General features: G+C 39.0%; 1 protein-coding gene across 2 annotated transcripts in view; it reads left to right on the forward strand.

Annotated features, from left to right (window-relative positions):
- LOC101740303 (protein madd-4) overlaps window positions 1–21,456 on the forward strand; it is a 411,429-nt gene that overhangs the window by 195,111 nt on the left and 194,862 nt on the right. For both annotated transcript variants that reach the window (XM_021352889.2, XM_062676723.1), the window contains exon 3: window positions 1,593–1,618. The gene's annotated coding sequence lies outside the window, so the exon portion shown is untranslated. The remainder of the gene's footprint in view (window positions 1–1,592; window positions 1,619–21,456) is intronic.

Raw genomic sequence — 21,456 nt, forward strand, 5'->3', positions numbered from 1 at the left:
TGCTCGTCTGCCTACAAGGGTAATAAAAAAAATTCGTAAATAAGCATGAATCAAAATGAAGATAAGGAAGAAAAGGGGAAAGGGAAATGCGTATTAGTTCTAGTGAGTACGAGGCAATATCTTGCGCTTCTGATCTGATGTCCGAACATGTTAATAAATATGCCATTTTTTTTATCTTTTCAATATTTTCCCCAAATTTAGACCTAAAATGACATATGCGTTAAAATTGCGCCGATATTAAGTTACGCACTGGTGTGACGGTCGCCCATTTTAATTTGCGATCCAAGAGTTCATTTGAGGTCAGCTGGTCTCCATTTAGGATAGGGTCGGACATTACCAAAGGGAGCACTCTCCTTTTAACGTCGTTCCGCCATACACTGGTTGTCTGGCATAATTGCTGGTTATTTGTGGCCATACACACCCTTATTTTGGTAGGGTCGTTAGTTTTAATTCTATGAATTTCGGTGCTCTTTGTGTGGTCTTCGGTATCGATGTTTTGGGTCCAAGGTTGGCCGTTTGGGCCACAATATTGGCATAGATTGTAATGTTGATCGATGCTCCATTCAAAGCTGAGTTCGGTACAAAAGATTGGTTGCGCTATTGTAGGAAAAAATTTCTATTAAAATTAATGGATATTCTGCATGTAGGGATTTTTGGCTTTAATTTCTGCAAATTTGAAGCCAACGGGTACCAACTTTTTGAATAAATTACGCATTTAACAAACGTTCACAACTGACTTCCACGGTGAAGTAAACATTATAATTTGCGTAATTCTTCGTGGTAGGACGTCTTGTGAGTCCGCACGGGTAGGTACCACCGCCCTGCCTATTTCTGCCGTGAAGCAGTAATGCGTTTCGGTTTGAAGGGCTTGCAGCCGTTGTACTATTAAAACTGAGACTTAGAACTCATGTCTCAAGATGGGCAGCGACATTAACGTGATTGCTGTCTATGGGCTTCACCGATCACTTAACATCAAGTGTGGTATACGAATCCATATTAGGCATTAAAAATAAATCATTAAAAATAACTCAGTTCCCATTTGAAAGAACAATCATATAATAGAGTAAACAATTAAATATGCCATGTTATACAGTTCCAAACTAAGGTGAAAAAGAATCCTTACTGCGCATGCCAAATATCTCTTCCAAAAAACCGACCTCTGACGTAATATGCAAAAAGGCTTGTTATTGTTAGTACAAATATCTGAAACTATATCGTGTAAGTTTTTTTTTGAAATAAATATCCAATTCAAAACATCTTCAGCACTTAATAGAAAAGCATATTACGAAAAAAATAAAATCTAAAACTTATTTCTTTTTACTTTTTTTTTTCTCCAAAAAAATCTCCTTTTTATTTTAGAAGTTCATCACAAACGTCCATTTCACTGAGACATGTTTTACTTGAGAAAAACCTAGCCTTCGTAGTTCCTTTCAATTTGGTAATTGTTTCAGCAGTCCATTTTACAAAGAGACATTTTTCTTAAGTGGATTGTACTTGTGCGAGGTCCAAGTTGTTTAGACGACTTAACAGATTCGCGCTTTCATTTTGTTTGTCGTGCAAAGTTGTTTAAAAGATTTCTCTTTTTGTTCCAGACTTTTGGAGTTCGGCGGGACTAGAGGTGAGTTTTTTTGTACGATTAAACTTAAAAAAATGAGCTCAAAAATAAAAGATACGTAATTATTGGAATGCCTTCGGTCGTGGAAGCCACTCGTTAATATATTTCAGGTACTTCTGAAATATGAAATGCGTGCCGAAATTTTTATTGCAATATTCTTGCTAAACCCTAGTCTATTTGTTGTATCCTGGTGCAAGATTGTAGTGTTTGCGCCATTACTCTGCGTGTATCTTGGAACGTCTCTGCAAGTAGAAGGTTTAAGGGTATCGTAAAAACGTCTTTTACAGGATAAAATTATGCAGTTAGAACATCATTTTGGCTTGCAGCCAAGTTTTGTGGCGGCTTCCCGGGATTAATTTAATCATAGATAAGTTAACCTATTTTACCTTTTTGTACCCGGATATGGCCGTATTAAAGGCCCGTTTCGTGGTCACAGAAATCCGGATAATTTTCCATATTGGGACAGCTCAATATCTAAACCAGGCTCTTTACCATCTGCCTTAAGAGGATATTTGACTTCTTCGGTTACATTGCCAGAACGTTGATATTCTTGAAAAATTGATGGTAACTGACAAAATTGGTGGTAAAGGTCTCGTGGCCGCAAACCAATGCGCTGGTCTGACCAAACCCGCACCACTCTGGATACCACATTCTACGATACCATACTCACTGCCGAGAACAGAAGAAGATGGCGAGACATCATCCAGAGAGGGATAATAGGAGGAGATGGTTACGACCCTCAGACATAAGGAATGCGAGTCAGGGAGGAGGAGCTCCGCTGATTTCTAGCAACGTTTCGAAGTCTCAGTTGCATTGTTTGACTCTAAGAATCGCTAAATACCATTATCAAATAGAACACAGCTAGCTCTATTCATTTAGGGAAACACTAGATGTTTTTTTTTTTTGATAACGCCATCTTGTTGTGTCTTTAAAGCGGTTAGTTGCCCTCAATTAAGAAAAATAGTATTATTATTCGCCAGTAGATGTTGGGAAGAATTAATTATTGAAATCACGAATAAAACAACATTTTCTGAAAATAAATCGTAGCTAGATCGATTTATCGCCCCCGAAATCCCCTGTATACTAAATTTTATGAAAATCGTTGGAGCCGTTTCCGAGATTCAGATTATATATATACAAGAATTGCTCGTTTGAAGGTATAAAGATAAGATAATAAAGATCGAAAATTCTAAGAAACGAGAATCAAAAACATTGTTTAAACAGAATTAAATGAAATTATTTTTCGAAAATAATACAGCGCTGAATCATCGCTGCGACAGCGCGAGTTTTTAGTACGATTTCACGGCCGTCGTTACCCAAGTGACATCAGGAGCGCAAATGAATATTTGAGTATCGTTCTCAGGTTTCATTAGCTGTAGCCTGAATATTTAATGGTCACGGCTGTGTCGGAAGCCTTTGTATTATTTACATTCGTATTGTGCTCGCTATGATGTAGGTTATATTATGATTTTTAGAGAGTGCTCATGGCTTTACGCCGCTGATGTCGTGTTCGCGCGTATTTTTTTACGAGCATCGATAGTTTTTTTTCTTTATTCTTTAGATTGGTGGACGAGCTCAAAGCCCGATCTGGTGTTAAGTGGTTACTGGAGACTATGGACATCTACAACGTAAATGCGCCACCCACCTTGAGATATTAGTTCTAAGGTCTCAATTATAGTTACAACGGCTGCCCCACCCTTCAAACCGAAACGCATTACTGCTTCACGGCAGAAATAGGCAGGGCGGTGGTACCTACCCGTGCGGACTCACAAGAGGTCCTACCACCAGTAATTACGCAAATTATAATTTTGCGGGTTTCATTTTTATTACACGATGTTATTCCTTCACCGTGGAAATCAATCGTGAACATTTGTTGAGTACGTATTTCATTAGAAAAATTGGTACCCGCCTGCGGGATTCGAACACCCAGTGCATCGCTCAACACGAATGCACCGGACGTCTTATCCGTTAGGCCACGACGACTTCAAAGTGGAGCAAGGGTAAGAGGAAGAAATGGTAATGCGTGTTGACTGCAGTTTTGTGTAGACATTATAATATTGACTATTCTAGCCTCGAAGCAGTCATGCGTTCTAGTTTGATGGATAGCAGGGCCGTGGTACAATACGATCGAGATTTCAACCCATGCACCTAAAGATATATCTCAAGATGCATCTGGGATCTGCGTATATGATTATTTATCTCAAGATGCGTGGTGGCTAATACGACGATGTGCATCTCTACGACAACCTCATCACATGAAGTGTTCGTCGACTGATCTGTTTTCTATAGTTTTAGTCTAGTTTCTATTCTATAGACAAAGATATATCTATAGACTTTTCACTACATCTTAGTTTGGAATATTTCGTTGTATTAAATTTCAAATGTAATTACTGTTTAGAGGCAACAATTTCGGTCAATTTTCTCTTATTTTTTATAATCAGTTTTAATCGTAGCAACGAATATCATAACTTAGCATAACTTACAATTGTCAATTTTATGATGGATAGAATCAACTGTCTAATCCCATGGGTACTTTCCAGAATGGATCCATTTACCAAATATTTATGAGATTTTCTAGCTAAAGCTAAAGTTTTCGGGTAAGGTCATCACCAGCCGGCTAATAGTTCTCCAACTCATATTCTATAATTATGGCAAAACAACACATAGATATATGGACAATTCGTAGACTCCTGAAATATATCCCTAACATTTCCTAAATGCTCGGACGTTTGTCAAGGGTATTGAAATGGTTTTGGTAACGATCCAATTTAGTTCGAAAGCTGAATAGCCTAGTAATCATGTCGGCGATCCAGTCGATACTCAGTGGACGTCTTTCACAAAAACTTCGTTGTTAATAAGCCGATTACAAGGACACGATTCAAAAGGCTCTTTCCAGAGGCTGTTAAAAGACTTTTATCAAGGAATTTGTCGGACCTCTCCTCCTCATCTTTCCCAGGATGCCTTGAGACGGTTGAAGTATGTAAGTATAACGACGAAAGGAAGATCTTCCACTGAGCGGGAGATATTGCTCGGTAGACCGACGGTCCGAATGTTGTTGTTCGGAGCTCGTAATAGCCACTCAGCAAAAATTAAGAGAGCTTGGCTGGGAGGTGTTAATGCATCGGCCGTATAGTACTAACCTTGCACCTTCAGTTGTCCACCTGTTTCGGTCTCTTCAGAATTATTTAGGTAGTGTCAGGTTAACATCGCGAGAGGACTGCCAAACCAATTGGCGCGGCATTTTGATCAGAAGCCCCAAAATTTCTATAGCAATGGGAGCCATGTCCCTACCTACAAGATTGCAAAAAATTATCGAACAAAATAGTACCTACACATACTTTAGTTAAATGTAAATAAACTATATTAAAAATGTTGTGAATTTTCTTTAAAAAATGCGAAGAAACTTTTTCCCCGATCTTATATATATGCTAGCTTATCTTGAAAAGCCACCCCTCCTGGCTGAGCCTTTGCTCGCCCAGCTGTCCTGGTGAAACTGGAAATGCCTCCGGGCCACCAGTAATTATTAAATCATAAAAAAAAATGGCGACCACGTACTGGCAAGCGCAGTGTGGGACGGCCACCTACTAGATGGACCGACGACCTAGTAAAAAGCGCTGGGTCTCGTTGGATGCAGGTGGCAATGGACCGGTCGCACTGGAAATCTATTGCAGAGGCCTATGTTCAGCAGTGGACGGCGATAGGCTGAAATGATGATGATGATGAAAAAAAAATATCATCTTCAAAATATCGTAACCGAGATTCAAGTGTCTGTTAAACATCTTGCGTTGTATGATAGCTACCCGCCACACAGTACGTTAACCTTTTCCAGTTTTATTGCTAAAGCAATCGATTCATGGGGGAACTGATGGAAAATAAGGCAGGAGAGAACGCACGTTGACTGGCCTATCTGAAATCCGCGCGTATGTAAGGCCGCATGGATGCCTATCACGATTCTGTCTAATTCTGCAAAGAAACCCTCATTCGTTCCCGTTTTGGGAACGGGACAACCGTTATGTAATGTATTTACCTACCTCATGTGCCAAACGGCATTTCCTTAGTCCTTAGTTACGTCCGTTAGTTTCCAAATGATTCTTTTCCAATCGATGATTGTCTGGAAGAGATCGCGAGACCTTAGCGATAAGACCACCAATTGTACTGTTTTGTATTTAATGTTTCGCATTGTTGGTGTACAATAAAGAATACTATCTCTCTCCCTCTCCCTCTCTTTCTCTCTCTCCTTCTCTCTTCTTCTTCTTCTTTCTCTCTCTCCCCCTCTCTCTCTGTTTGCCTGTTAATGCCAATTGCTTGTCTAGAGCTAAAAAAAGAGAACATTTTGCTGGCCAGATTCAGTCTGGTTCGGAGAAGCCTGCCAAGAAACCTGAAGAGTACGTGAAGGGTTTACATAAATGTCGAATCGGGTCATGAGTAACATTTTTCAACGAGACGATGTGAACGTGTACAGAGTATAATAGCGATAGAACGAAATAAAGTGGCGAAAAGACTGTGCTTTATCCTCCACATAAGTTGACAAGCTTACCAAAGGACAGTGTTGTGTGTCGTCATCTAGTAAAACTACAATTCTTTATTTATTTATTGCTTAGACGGAGATGAGCTCACGTCCGGCTACAACGTCTGCCCCACCCTTCAAACCGAAACGCATTACTGCTTCACGGCAGAAATAGGCAGGGTGGTGGTCCCTACCGGTTCGGACTCACAAGAGGTCCTAGCACCAGTAATTACGCAAATTATAATATGCAGGTTTGATTTTTATTACCCGATGTTATTCCTTCACCGCGGAGGTGAATCGTGAACATTTGTTAAGTATTTATTTAATTAGAAATATTGGTATCTGCCTGTAGGATTCAAACACCGGTGCATCGCTAGATACGAATGCATCAGACGTCTTATCCTTTTGACCATGACGACAATTAATGTTATATCAATAACATTATCTGAGCGTCCGGATTCGTTTACTAATCTGACAGTGAGTGGCCACAATCGTGACAAAATTCCCGGCCACACCGACATCTGGTTTGGTACACGTATATTTAGATATAAATAACGTGTTAATTATCAATTGGAAGAATGGCTCTACAAGTTTACTGATAATTTTTTTGGACCAGAGAGTGACATGAGCAACTCCCACTAAAAATCAACAATTCTCATTTTGAATTACAAATTTAACGAAGGTGAAATCAATGACGCGTCTGGTCTAATAATGTAATAATGCTCTTTGTTATAGTTATTGTAGGAAAGTTTGGAATGTTTATTTCGTTACATTAGCTGACTCAGAAAGAAAGTCACATTAAACATATTAAAATTACTCGTTAAATGACAAAAGTTGTGAGTGAAAGGGCGTTACCACCATTTATCACTGCCGTTAAAACTTTCCAAGAAATGTCTGACTCAGGAGACATCACTCGAATTGTTAGGATGGATTTTGTCATTATGAGTAAACTTTTCCATTAATCCGCAAATAAATTTTGTTTACATAACGATTAAAATCATTTCAAATATCAAAATATTGGTTGAATTCTATGCATACGGTGTCGAGCAGCTTGCAAAGGTATCTACTACCAGCACTCAAACTTCTGGATCTTGGGGTAGGAAGCGCTCGATATTTTTAGCAGGTCACGCGGAAAACTAACAGTCTCTAACCAATCCGCTGGGCCTGTGAACCATCAAAGGGATACGCCTGCACCTTGAAAGCTGGGTAAATCCCGACCGAGAAGATCTCGTCTTCCTGTTAGTGGATTTTCTGACCGAACTCGGCTGCTTTGAAATCTATCTACACCGGATCGGAGCTGACGATAATGTGTGCCACAGCCAAGCTTTTTAGGATAGCAATGATTGGCAGCGTGGCAAGCGACGGTAGACTCCAGCAAGAGCACCATCATGGAAAACAGAGGCGAATATGAGAAGCAGCTCTCTTCTCTCTCCGCATGAATGAATCCGGCGCCATCGAGCATACATTCGAGGTGTATATATAAATCTTAAAGGATATAATAATAAAAACGGAGGCTTTTTATGGGTTATAACAGGACCTGACGTCGGGTGTAAGAGTGCAGGGGAGTCGTTTAGTGGGTGGGCCCTCAAATCCTTGGGCCCGCGATTTGCTCTTAACACCTGCAGATCGTTGAGTCTCACATACCCCGCGCGCCCCCTAGGCGCGGGGACCTCGTAGGAGGTTCGGCCCTCTACCTGAAAAAAAAAAAAAAAAAAAAAAAGGACCTTTTTTTTTTTTATACGTAGACCAATTACCCTGAAAGGTCTGACCTTGCTTCACTAACCGATTTCTTTTATTACTGGTGTTAGGATCTCTTACGAATCCGCACAGCTAGTTATCATCACCCCGCCCATTTCCGCCGTGAAGCAGTTCCGCCGTTCGGTTCGAAGGGTGGGGTAGCCGTTGTAACTATACTGAGATCTTGGAACTTATATCTCGAGGTGGGTGGCGTATTTACGTTGTAGATGTCTATGGGCTCCAGTAACCACTTAACATCAGGTGGGCTGTGAGCTCGTCCATCCATCTAAGCAATAAAAAAAAAAACTTCGACTAACAACTTAAGTAGTTTCCGTTACTTATGTAAGCTAAGAGACAACTAATTCTTGTTTCAAATATTGTAAAACTTAATAATATTTACGATTTAGTGATTATAAATAATGATATTAAAGTTATTTTTGCTTTTATACACAAAAACGTAGATTTTAATGAATAACAAAATTATGAACAAGTACAAGCAAAAGAGGTGGCTCAGCTGTAAGATTTAGATAATTGTTTTTGGCTTCGTACTGTTTCTGGCGTCCACAGAAGAACAGTTGTTAGAAGTGGAACTTCTATGTACTTCTAAATGTACATTAAAAAAATTTGGTATAAATACCTAAATATATAAACACATACCGAAACCTTTTGATATTGTAATATAGAGTACATCTCTATTTTATTTTGTTTAATCTGTTCAATACGACCGTTGGACAATCTCAGAGTCGGGAGTACAAAGTTGATCATTAAAATGTATGATATCTTCATAGTTAATGGATGAGGCAGGCAAGCAAGGAGCTATAATATAGAAGCACCTTTTATTTATCTAGTTAATCAATATACAGTTTGTTTATTGTCCCGATGTGCTGTAGTTTATATTTCAACGATTGGTTTTTGATGTAACCGATCGAAATTAGGCGCTTCGGTTTATCGAAATTACCACTGAGGGAGGACCATTTTCGGAACACATTTCATTTATAATTCAATTGGTAAAATCGAGGAGCTTTTTTGTGTTTACGGGCCTCGAAGTCTACATTAAAATCGTCATAGCTTTACGAGTAACTCAGAATGCCCTCTCAGTGGGAGATGAATCGAAAAAATAAAACAATAATCCCCTTTTCCAAAAAAATATAGGTATGATATTGATATTATGGGGTAGGGTAGGTAAAATGGTAGGACACTTATCGCCGTAACAATACAATAAGCACGGGCTTGGTTCTCTCATTGGCATTGTTAATGTCTGTGAGCAAAACGTCTTCATAACATCCCTATGCTCATCGATCTTATAAGTGACTAAAACAATCCAACTGAGATGCTTCTTTTAAGTGCCTGTGACTAGGAGATGTATGGAAATGGAAGTGCAAGGTAGAGGGAGAAGAGGTCGACCGAAGAAGACATGGATGGAGTGTGTGAATGACGATATGAGAGAGAGAGGATTGAGTGTTATGATGATGGCGGATAGAAGAGACTGAAATAGAAAAATTCGCTGTGCCGACCCCACCTTGTGGGATAAGGTGGAGACAAAGAAGAAGATGCTTCTCTTAACGCGATCAATTTCATTCACGTTAGTCTGTAAGCCAGCCACCAATAACAGTTTAATACCAGGCTGAGATAGCTTAATACCAGACGTTAATGAGAACTCATTTATCTGCAAAGCAATATAGAATTATTCTAGTTTCATTTTCCTGACTTTCGTCCATTCGTGTTCCAGAAAACCGAATGAACTAAGACTCTTAGACTTAATGCGAGTAACAAGGTAACGTGGAACAGAAAAGGGTTGACCTGAAAACTGGCACTTGACGCCACAAAGCCTAAGGAGTAAGCCTAAGGGTGGGGCAACTCGACAAGCGGTTTTATACAAATTAAAACGAATTCACATTGATGTCACACATGCCTTACTTTTTAGTTTTTGCAGGGCTTTTTTGTGTTTTGTAATCTATTAGATGTACATAAGTTTGAAGTCGTCGTGGCTTAAGGGATAAAACGTCCGGTGCATTCGTTTCGTGCCGGTATTCGAATCCCGCAAGCAGGTACCGGTTTTTCTAATGAAATACGTACTTGACAAATGTTTACGATTGACTTCCACGGTCAAGGAATACCATCGTGTAATAAAAACCAGGTCCGCAAAATTATAGTCTGGTGGTAGAAAATCTTGTGAGTCCGCATGGGTAGGTACCACCATCTTGCCTATTTTAAAAGTGAAACATTACAACGTATGTCTCAAGGTGGGGGCGGCATTCACGGATGTCTTTGGGCGGCGGTAACCACTTAACACCAGGTGGACTGTGATCTCGTCCACCCATCTAAGCAATAAATAAGAATATAAAAAAATATTAGCTGTAATAAATACACGCTCAACGTCATACCCACAAAGGAACGTTAAAATTTCCAAGTACACACAAAAACATTTAGTACTTCGAATCTAAAATGAATTTACGTAAAATAATTTGTAAAACTGCGATATCTTCTAAGATACTCATTTAAATCAAATGATGTAAAGGGCAAATTTCTTTAAAATTAAAAACTTAATGAATAACGTATTTAATTGGATAAGGATTAATATCATCTTTATAAAAACACGTTCATATAATGCTTATTTTAGAAAAAAAGCTTGCTTAGCATAAAAAACGTTATAGTGAATCAACCTTAACATATAGACATATGGTGTCGCGGACTTTTTTTTAGATCTTTTAAAGGGGAACAATTCTGTCATACATTATTTTAGCGAAACTTTAACCGTTTCTACAGCGCACGCAGCGGAAGCTCTCAAAAGGGAAAAAACCCCGATTTTGAAATATTCTTTATTGGTGCTCCGCTTGTCTTAGCGTGGTGTTATATAGCCATAGCCTTCCTCAATAAATAGGCTATCTAACACTGAAATATTTTTTCAAGTCAGATCAGTAGTTCCTGAGATTAGCGCGTTCAAACAAACAAACTCTTCAGCTTTATAATATTAAAGTATAGATGGTGTAACAAAAAAAAACTTTAACATCAAAAGACACCCGGAATGATGACTTACCGACCAAATTCACGCACTCCATCAAAGATCTCTTTGTATCACAAATATATTTAGTATTGTTGTCACACATAACCAGAATCGATTTGGAGTTAATAAATTATATAAATTTATGTTCTAAAAGCCACGCCAGGATGTATAAGCAAACATTGTTTTATCTTAATATACGGAAAACTTTATTATTTCACCGCTTAAACTGGAATGGTAGTACAAAGTGTACAAACCGCAGCGCCAAAGAACATTACTCAGTAATTAATTGTTTGTAGAGGCGATGGCAGAATTCTAAGTAACTGCTTCCCGTTGTATAGTGTAGCTATTTATGTTTTGGAATATCATGAGCATATATATAAGAAGAATAAAGTGTGCAAGGAAACTGTGCAGATGTTGATGAAAATCCATTACCTACTTCAGATGTCAGATCGAAAATTAATTAAACACTGATAAATTATTAAATGTAATATATATATATATATATATATATATATATATATATATATATATATATATATATATATATATATATATATATATATATATATATATATATATATATATATATATATATATACAGGGCGTCCCAGAACTCAACGTCAAGCCGAAACGGAGTAACAGGATTGATTGTAACCACCATGAGAAAAAATCAGTGAAAAAAATTATCCCATGCAGTTTGGAAATTATGGGCAAGAAGGGCTATTTTAATAATGTCCTGAAAAGCACCTCGCACTTTTTTATTTTTCTATTTTTTAGTTGGATTTTCTATAAAAGCGTATTTTGTTAGTTTTTTTAAACTATTATTTATTTTTAATTTTTTGGTTGAATTTCAATTTTTTTTGTTTAATTTTTTTTTAATGTTGGATTCTCATCGGTCCTTAATAAGTACACCAAATTTCGAATTATCCGACGTTTTGAAGGGGGTCTAAATCATGTTCAAATATTCCGTTACATATATTATTACATACGTCTGAAGCTAATAAAAGCGTATTAAAAATTGGTACATACACAATCTGGTGTCAAATATGAGCACACAGGGATCTGATCGATTAAGTTCCGATGACTTTGTACACACACACACAGACATAAAAGATTCGCCTAAAAGATAAGACGTCCGGTGCATTCGTATCAAGCGATGCAACGGTGTTCGAATCCCGCAGGCGTGTACCGCTCTACACGGATTTCCTCCCGGATTAGGAGGAGGAATCTCACACCCCCGATTACTCTCTTTAAACAACCCATACCCTGGGCCAGGAAGGTCAAGTACCTGGGCGTTACCCTGGATGCATCGATGACCTTCCGCCCGCATATAAAATCAGTCCGTGACCGTGCCGCGTTTATTCTCGGTAGACTCTACCCCATGATCTGTAAGAGGAGTAAAATGTCCCTTCGGAACAAGGTGACACTTTACAAAACTTGCATAAGGCCCGTCATGACTTACGCGAGTGTGGTGTTCGCTCACGCGGTCTGCACACACATAGACACCCTCCAATCTCGCGTTTGCAGGTTAGCCGTCGGAGCTCCGTGGTCCGTGAGCAACGTTGACCTACACGACGACCTGGGCCTCGAATCTATCCAGAAACACATGAAGTCAGCGTCGGAACGGCACTTCGATAAGGCTATGCGTCATGATAAACGCCTTATCGTTGCCGCCGCTGACTACTCCCCGAATCCTGATCATGCAGGAGCCAGTCACCGTCGACGCCCTAGACACGTCCTTACGGATCCATCAGATCCAATAACCTTTGCATTAGACGCCTTCAGCTCTAACACTAGGAGCAGGCTTAGGGACCTCGGTAACCGTACTCGTCGAACTCGACAAAGAGTTTGCCGTGCAACCTAACCCATGAATCAACTCGCTGAGTTTCTCGCCGGATCTTCTCAGCGGGTCGCGATTCCGATCCGGTAGTAGATTGATTCGCGAAGCAGCTACTCTTGAGCTGTTAGGTCTCCTTCGGAAGCGCTCGGGTAGCTGTTAGCAAATCCCACCCCTCCTGGCTGAGCCTTTGCTCGCCCACCTGTCCTGGTGAAACTGGAAAGGCCTCCGGGCCACCAGTAATCCTTCAACCATAAAAAAAGGCGTGTACCAATTTTTCTAATGAAATACGTACACAACAAATGTTCACGATTGACTTCCACGGTGAAGGAATAACATCGTGTAATAAAAATCAAACCCGCAAAATTATAATTTGCGTAATTACTGGTGGTAGGACCTCTTGTGAGTCCTCACGGTTTGAAGGGTGGGGCAGCCGTCGTAACTATACTGTGAGAGCTTAGAACTTATATCTCAAGGTGGGTGGCGCATTTACGTCGTAGATGTCTATGGGCTCTAGTGACCACTTAACGCCAGGTGGGCTGTGAGCTCGTCCACCAACCTAAGCAATAAAAAAAAACACATTGGAAGCGATCAATTGCAATTTCAGAAAATTTCCAAATTGATGAAACGGGTCGCACATTGCGATCCTAACGTCGAGAATAAGCATTACGTTACATTGTTTTACAAGCACGAATATATTCATGCAGCCTTCGCTTTATGGGTTTTCCGTTACAGCATAGTCGTTCATGACTTTGTATTAAAAATGAAGTTGTCATTTAGCGGCCACCACAGTTTTACGATTAGTCTCGTACGTAATATTGTGAAGAATTTTTGGTATTTGTGACATGGAAACATGTGTAAGTCGATGTACAAATAATATGTGGGTATTGTGTTGCTTTTGTTTTTTTGTAATTTAAATTTCTAAATTTCTCTTCTCTGTTCACTTTCTACTTATATGTGATTTGGATTGTGGAAACATATTATTTGGTTATTGTTTTAGCTATTTTTTACTTCTTATTATATCTTTGTATTGTACTGTTTGTTTCCCAAATAAATAAATAAACGTATTTGGCAGCGGTTTCGGTGTGCCTTTGGCGTTGTCAGTGTCCAAGACTGACCTCAACCACTCATCATGCAGTTAACTCAGTTGGCAATAAATAAACCAGCTCACGTTCTGTCAATAGTTATTGTACAGTGGATAATGAAGCCCACAGCTTTCATGTGAAAGCTCTATCTCGGGAGAGGAAGTCTAGGTTCTAATTCTGTGGCTATAACTACATCCCAATCATTTCTAGTTAGGAAGACAGTTAAAAAAACCAAAAATATAACAATGGAATCGTCAGGAGATGCTAGTTATGATGTTTTTAATTCTTCTAACTTGATCACCTAAAGGCGAACAGTCTATAAATACGATATTTTGTTATTGCCCTTGTAGGCAGATGAGCATACGGCCCACCTGATGCTGAGTGGTTACTGTCGCCCATGAACTTCAGCAATGCTAGGGGCAGAGCCAAGCCTCTGCCTACCGCTTAATACTCTCCACAAGCCTCGTTTGAAGAAGGACATGTCACAGCGCTCGAGAAACACCGTGGAGGGGAGCTCATTCCATAGCCGCATGATAGGTGGCAAAAAAGACCTCTGGAAACGCACTGTGGATGACCGCAGTGGCTCCAGGTAGTATGGATGAACTCTACTCCGGTGGCGGGAGGTGCGATGATAAAAACGAGATGCCGGTATCATCTGGAATAATTCCTCAGAGCACTTTTGTTTTTGTTTCCCTTAACTTCGTAAGATTAACATAGGTTGGTCTTGTTTTTTTTTAACTTTTACTCTAACTTACCCCACAAGATGTGTTGGATTTCACGCAGGCCGGATGCGCGGGTCCGTATCGCGCAGGTAAACAAACACTGTCAAAGCGACGCGTCGTATGCGAGGGGTATTAGAATTGTTACCGTAAACAAAGATTGAGTGGGGTCGTGATTTGTAAGACGATACGAAAATCGCGTACGTAAAATAAGTTTTTGACGTTTTTAGTCTGATACGCAATGGAACATCATCATGCGCGAGGTCAATGGACTAGAGGGAGCGCATGGTTAGCTACCGTCGCATTATATTGCGGGCTCAAAATCTTATATATATATATAAATGAATTGCTGTTCGTTAGTCTCGCTAAAACTCGAGAACGGCTAAACCGATTTGGCTAATTTTGATCTTGAATTATTGTGGAAGTCCAGAGAAGGTTTAAAAGGTAGATAAATATGAAAATGATCGGAATTAAATAAAATAAAAAAAATAGTTTTTCCTTTTTTTGTTTTAAGTTTATTTTATACCAAAATTTATGTATTTTATCTATCAATTGAGGCACTACGTAGTCTGACGGGTCAGCTAGTATATTATATTAATAATAATCTAAAGTATATTTGCTGTTTGCTTTATATTCCTTTCGTTCGCTTGGGACTTTCTGTTCCGATCGCTTCGAGTACCACTAGTACTGACTGGCTCAAGTCCAAGGTAATTTTAAGAATAATTCTGTGTAATATTTACGTCTGTTAATTTTATTTCCGTTATACTATTGGGACTTGATGACGAGACCATATTAGCCAGACAAATGATAACCGTTGGGGTAAACGCGTTCTTGAGTGGAGACCGCGAATTGGAAGATGCAGGATGGCTTCAGGCTTGGTGGAGTGATCTGTGCAGGGTGGCTGGCAGGAGCTCGATGAGAGAAGCCGAGGATCGTGCTAACTGGCGAGCGAGTGGAGAGGCCTATGTCCAGCAGTGGACTGCTATAGGCTGATGATGACGGGACCAGATGTCTCAAGGTGCCTGGTGGCAGTCGCGTTGCTCCTTAACATTAGATCGGCCATGAACTGGCATTAAAAGGTTGGGTACTGGTGGTATAACAAAAAAAAAAGATGTGTGGTGTCGTGTGACACCGGATAGGAATAAAGTTCCTTATTATAAAAATAGTAATTTTAAGTTCTATTCGAGGTATGAAGAAAATAAAACTGGAGGTTTCGCAACAACCCACGGCCATTCGGTAACGTGCGAACTTATTGCGGTACACTTCATTCATGGTTGTTTGCATAAGAGTTAGTGTATTGCGCAAACGAACGCTCTGAGATCGTGGTCAATGAATGATAACAAAATATGTTATTTTTTGTACGTTATTACAAATTTAAGTCGTACACTGTATGCATTACTAATAAAAATCTTACGTTACGGACTTTTTTATTCCCGGTTAGGGTACCCCTCCGCATCTTCCCATAAGAAACTTCATTCTAAAAACTTAGTTGCATATGAGTGATGCTGAAAAAACAAGAAATACGCTAGAGCACTTTCGGGACCGCAAAATACATTTTTGTTTTACTTGGAATACGTGTACACAATATAACAGGAGGGTGTTCCGATAATCCAAACTAGTTCCCGGATTCGGTCCCTTTTCAAAACATAAATATCGAAGGAAACTCGTTAGGCGGGAAAGCCGCGGTGTCTTCCATCCGAAGCCTGTTCTTTGTTACTGAATTTGCTATATTTATTTTAGTTGCGTTTTTCTTTAGCTTCGAACGAAAATGTATTTTCTTATTCAAGATCTCTCTACGTACGTAAACCGTTTAGATGTTTTTCTTGTCTATTTTTTTAATACTGCCTGCTTCATTAAGGCGTTTCAGTGAAGGGTGTGATAGTTATCTGATGCAATAGTAACTTCGATCTCAAAGTGGCCAGCGGTATTCACGTTATGATATCTATACTCTCCGGTATCTAGACAACAATTAGCTACGTCAAGAAATCGTTCAAATGTATCTATACTAATATTATGAAGCTGAAGAGTTTGTTTGTTTGGATGCGCTAATCTCAGGAACTACTGGTCCGATTTGAAAATTCACTGCCTATTTATCGTGGAAGGCTATAGGCTATATAATACGCTAAGACCAATACAAGCGGAGCACCAATAAAGAATGTTTCAAAATCGGGGTTATTTTTACCTTTCAAGAGCTTCCGCTGCGTGCGCTGCAGAAACGGTTAAAGTTTCGCTAAAATAATGTACGACAGAATTGTTCCTCTTTAAAAGATCTAAAAAAAAGTCCGTGACAGCATATGTCTATATGTTAAGATTGGCTCACTATAACGTTTTTTATGCTAATCAAATTTGCTCTGAAATAAAAAAATATTTGTGAACTATTCCATGCGGACGAAGCCGTGGGCAAAAGCTAGTCTAGTATAAAGACTGTACGGAATTGAAGTTGGAACTTCAAGCTGACCAATTAAACATCAAGCCCTGTCTTCCGAGAGTTCTGTATGAACTAATAATTATCGAAAAAACGATACAATTAAAATTTTTTTCGCTGTTCACTCACGCGTTTATTTCTTGGATTTAAGGAAATAATTTATGGTAAAACAGAATAAGATGTAATAAAAATAGAAAATGGTAAGTTAATACAATAACATAGATTTTTATAGAAAAATATACGGTCATCATCATTCTCCTGCCCTTCTCCCAGTCACCTAGGGTCGGCATAACATGTTTTCTCTTTCCATATTCCTCTATCATAGACCATTTCTTCGCTCTTTCCCCTCTTACACATATTGTCTTTCAAGTAATCCATTCCTTTCTTAGGTTTACCTCTTTCTCTCAAAAAGACGGTCAATTGCACAATATTAAAATATCGATACAGAGCATCTTAGTCGACTGTAACCACGAAAACTGTAAGGCATTCAAAACTTCGGAAATAGTATATTACTAACTTTTGCCCGCGACTCCGTCCGCGTGGAATAGTTACGCTAAATTTTACCCCCCACTTCATTTACGTAGAAAGTGAAAATATTTTTATACATTCTTTATTGGTGCTCCACTTGTATCGGTCTCATGATGTTATTAAAGCCTATAGCCTTTCTCAATAAATGGGCTATTTAATATTGAAATAATTTTTCAAATCGGACCAGTAGTTCCTGAGATTAGCGCGTTCAAACAAACAAACTCTTTAGCTTTATAACATTAAGTATAGATAATGACGGTAAGAACAGGAGATTAAAACGTAAATCTAAAAGGTTTTAATTATGTCTACAACACGCGGAAACCTGAGAAAATACTACAATCAAAACAATGAATCGATCGCTGTCTAAGCCACAAGACATTTACTGGTGGTAGGACCTCTTGTGAGTCCGCACGGATAGGGCACCACCACCCCGCCTATTTCTGCCGTGAAGCAGTAATGCGGCTTGAAGGGTGGGGCAGCCGTTGTAACTATACTTGAGACCTTAGAACTTATATCTCAAGGTGGGTGGTTACGTTGTAGATGTCTATGGGCTCCAGTAACCACGTAACACCAGATGGGCTGTGATGTCGTCCACCCATCCAAACAACAACAAAAAAAGAAAACGCTAAGTTAGTTTTAATTAAGTATTTTTGCTTCATTTTTTCATTCGCCTCCTTAAGATCGCGTCGGATTTTCTATTAGCAACAATAATGGTACCAATAAATAAATTAGAACATCTACCGGAATTCGTTCCACAACAAAAAAGGGCCCATAGCAGCAATCCAATTGTTTTCGAGTGCACTCAGGCTCTTCAAGGGCGGGCGTAAATTAATATTCGGTCATATTTCATTGTTTGATCTTACAATAGATTTTAACAAGATATAATAGCGTCAATTACTCGTTATAAGGAATTTCATTAGCGAGGTCTCGGGGAGCGTTCTCGTGTTAGACGCGGAGACCACTCGAAAGTAAATTGGAAATATTTCTTTGACGGTTTCCGTTAGAATATTTAGTCTTTTTATTTATTAGAAACTAGCTGACCCGGCAGACTTCGTAGTGCCTCAATCGATAAATAAAAGACCAAAAATTTTGTATAAAATAAACTTAAACAAACAAAAGGAGTACTTCCGACGGGGGACACATCAAAGGAAAAACAAAATTGGTATTTTTATTTGATTCCGAGCATTTTCATATTTATATAGCCTTCTCTGGACTTCCACAAATATTTCAAGACCAAAATTAGCCAAATCGGTCCAGCCGTTATCGAGTTTTAGCGAGACTAACGAACAGCAATTCATTTTTATATATATAAATAGATATAGATGCTGATTATTCTATTCATTATGTTAGCTGTTAACGCCACCTGTGGTACGTAGATGGTACTATACCAGCTTTGAACAAAGCCTGCATAACTGGACTATTAAGTCAAGTGGCACATATAAAGCACGAAGCCATCAATAACAGTTTTACCAAATAAACTGACTCCTAACTAATTCGCTTTCATGGCTGTCAATGTAGTTGAATTTTGCAGTTTGCTATTGCCAAAAATTCTTATGAATTCGAATTTGAAAGTAACGTCAAAAGAAAGAACAGCGCTTAAAATAGTTTTTATGTATGCTGATAGCCTTGTGTGGATATAATATCAGCTTCGCCCTAACGTGTAGGTGAACTCACGGGGTTCAAGCCGGAGGCATTGCTAACACTGGGCCCTAGCAAGAGCAGTGCTTCGCGGAATCTACCACCGGATAGGAAACGCGACCGATAAGATCCGGCGAGAAACTCAGTGGGCTGTGCCTGTGGGTTAATTCGCTCGTCGAGCCCTTCGTCGCAAGCGACTGGCTCGACTAGGACGGTGACCGGTGCTTGTGGTACCTAAAAGCACCATTAATGGATCGGGAGGATCCGTAATGACGTGTTTTGGGCAGCGTCGACTGTTTACCATTCGGTCTACAGGATCGGGTATGTAATTCCCAGCGGCCACGTCCAGAGGATTACAATCTCAATACTTTAATGAACCATTAAAAACAAAGATAAGGCTGTGAGCAAATTAAGAATCAAATTGCATTCAGTTTGTGGAAATTATAAACGATAAAGAAGGCTTGAGATATTGAGGTCAAGGACTCATTAAACACAGCATTGCATCCCTTCAAGCTGCAACAGTATTACGCTTCTTGAATAGACAGACCAAACACTAAAACAACTATATAATACTTTCCCTTATAATACAAGCGTAAATATCCAAATTTATATATTTGATATACTGCATATTACAGCTGCGTAGTAACTACGAGGCGTTTCGCTTTTTACGATCTAGTAAAATCGTTTTATTGCTTATATAAAAGCTCGGATTTATTTCTGCTCTCGGCGGAGTATTCGTTATTTGGATGATGTGCGTTCGCCGAAAGAACTCCCGCCTTTATTATGTGATTCGCTGCTTATTGATATTGTGTTATTTGATTTATTGAGGCGTTCGTGGGGCGGCAGGTGGGGTCCTGTGATAATTAGGCCTGTTTCGCTAGCGGCTCGGAGAAATAATATCCCTCCTTTAATTGTTCCGCTTTATCTCACGTCAATTTCTGAGGGATCATGAGAGATCAAACGTTTGTCGTTTCTTTTATGGTTTTTGGCAATACATACTACAATGTTCCTGGTTATGAAGGCACTGATGTAGTGATGCCGTCCAATGCATATGTTTCCAGTAAAGAGCCCATTTCGGAAATTCGTGTGCATTTTTTAGGGAAATATCCCAGAAGATTGGGTGATGCTCAATCACTACCTGCCGATATGATTCAAAATGCTTATACAGCAGCTGATAGCTATCATAGAATAGAAGATGCTTGACAGGTACCTGAATCTTGCTAGCAACATTTTCATGATTAGTCTGTTAGTATGTACATGTTCCGAACAACAAAAAACAATTGGACTGTCGTCTACCAAGAAACTTCACTGACTCAATGGAAGATCTTCTATAAGTAGATACCCCTAAACTCACACCAGTAGTATGACAGAAGAAAACCTTAGTATAGTACCCAGGAAACTCCATGGCAGCTTCGCAAAAGGCCAAGTGAGAAAAACGAAATCTAGAAATGCACTATGGATTTGGACCTTGGGCCTGGGAGACCTTGGACTTTGGAAGAATGAAATATAATAATATCTACGGTGATAAAAAATAAAGGATGTGATGATCTTGAACAAACCCGCAAGGGATACTTAAAGATATCGACGCTTGAAAGGCAAACGTTAGTAAGCGACAATAACTGCTTTGTACATAAATGATAGGCAATAACCATATTCGATGCGCAAAAAATATATATTTCTAGGTCTATTCAAATCATTTCAATCCTACAACGACTAGCTAAATTCTACTACAGCTAGATTCGTTAAAATAATTTTGTTTTCATGTATTTCAACTTTAAATTAGTCTACTGTAAAGTTCACGCATTGTCGCTTAGTCACGTTTGCCTTTCAAGCGTCGATATGTATAAATTATGAACAATAATATTCGGACTGTTATTTACATAGAAAATTCACTGACTCAATGGAAGATCTTCTATTATTAGATACCCCTAAACTCACACCTCGCACAGAAGAAATCGTTAGCATAGTGTTCAGGAAACGCTATGGCTGCTTCACAAAGGGCTAAGTGACAAAAACGAAATCGGATTGGGATTTGAACCTTGGGTCTGGGTAATAGAGAATGAAATGTAATAAAACCTACGGTGATAAAAAATTAAAGATGTGATCATCTTGAACAAACCCTCAAGGGATACTTAAAGATATCGATATCGTTGCTTATAATTTAATACTCTTCTAGATTTTTCTAAGTATCTTAATGCTTAGAAAATGAAATATTGAAAACGTATTAAACGTTTGTACCTAGCTCTTAGACTATTTAAGCGAACGGAATGATTTACGTGGTTACGGTGCTAAACCATTGTTACACATTGTTATGGTATGTTCATTGAGGTCGTCGTAATGAAGGGAATGCCTTGAAGCTTA

The sequence above is a fragment of the Bombyx mori genome, chromosome 28, assembly GCF_030269925.1.
Source record: "Bombyx mori chromosome 28, ASM3026992v2".
Lineage (NCBI taxonomy): Eukaryota > Metazoa > Arthropoda > Insecta > Lepidoptera > Bombycidae > Bombyx > Bombyx mori.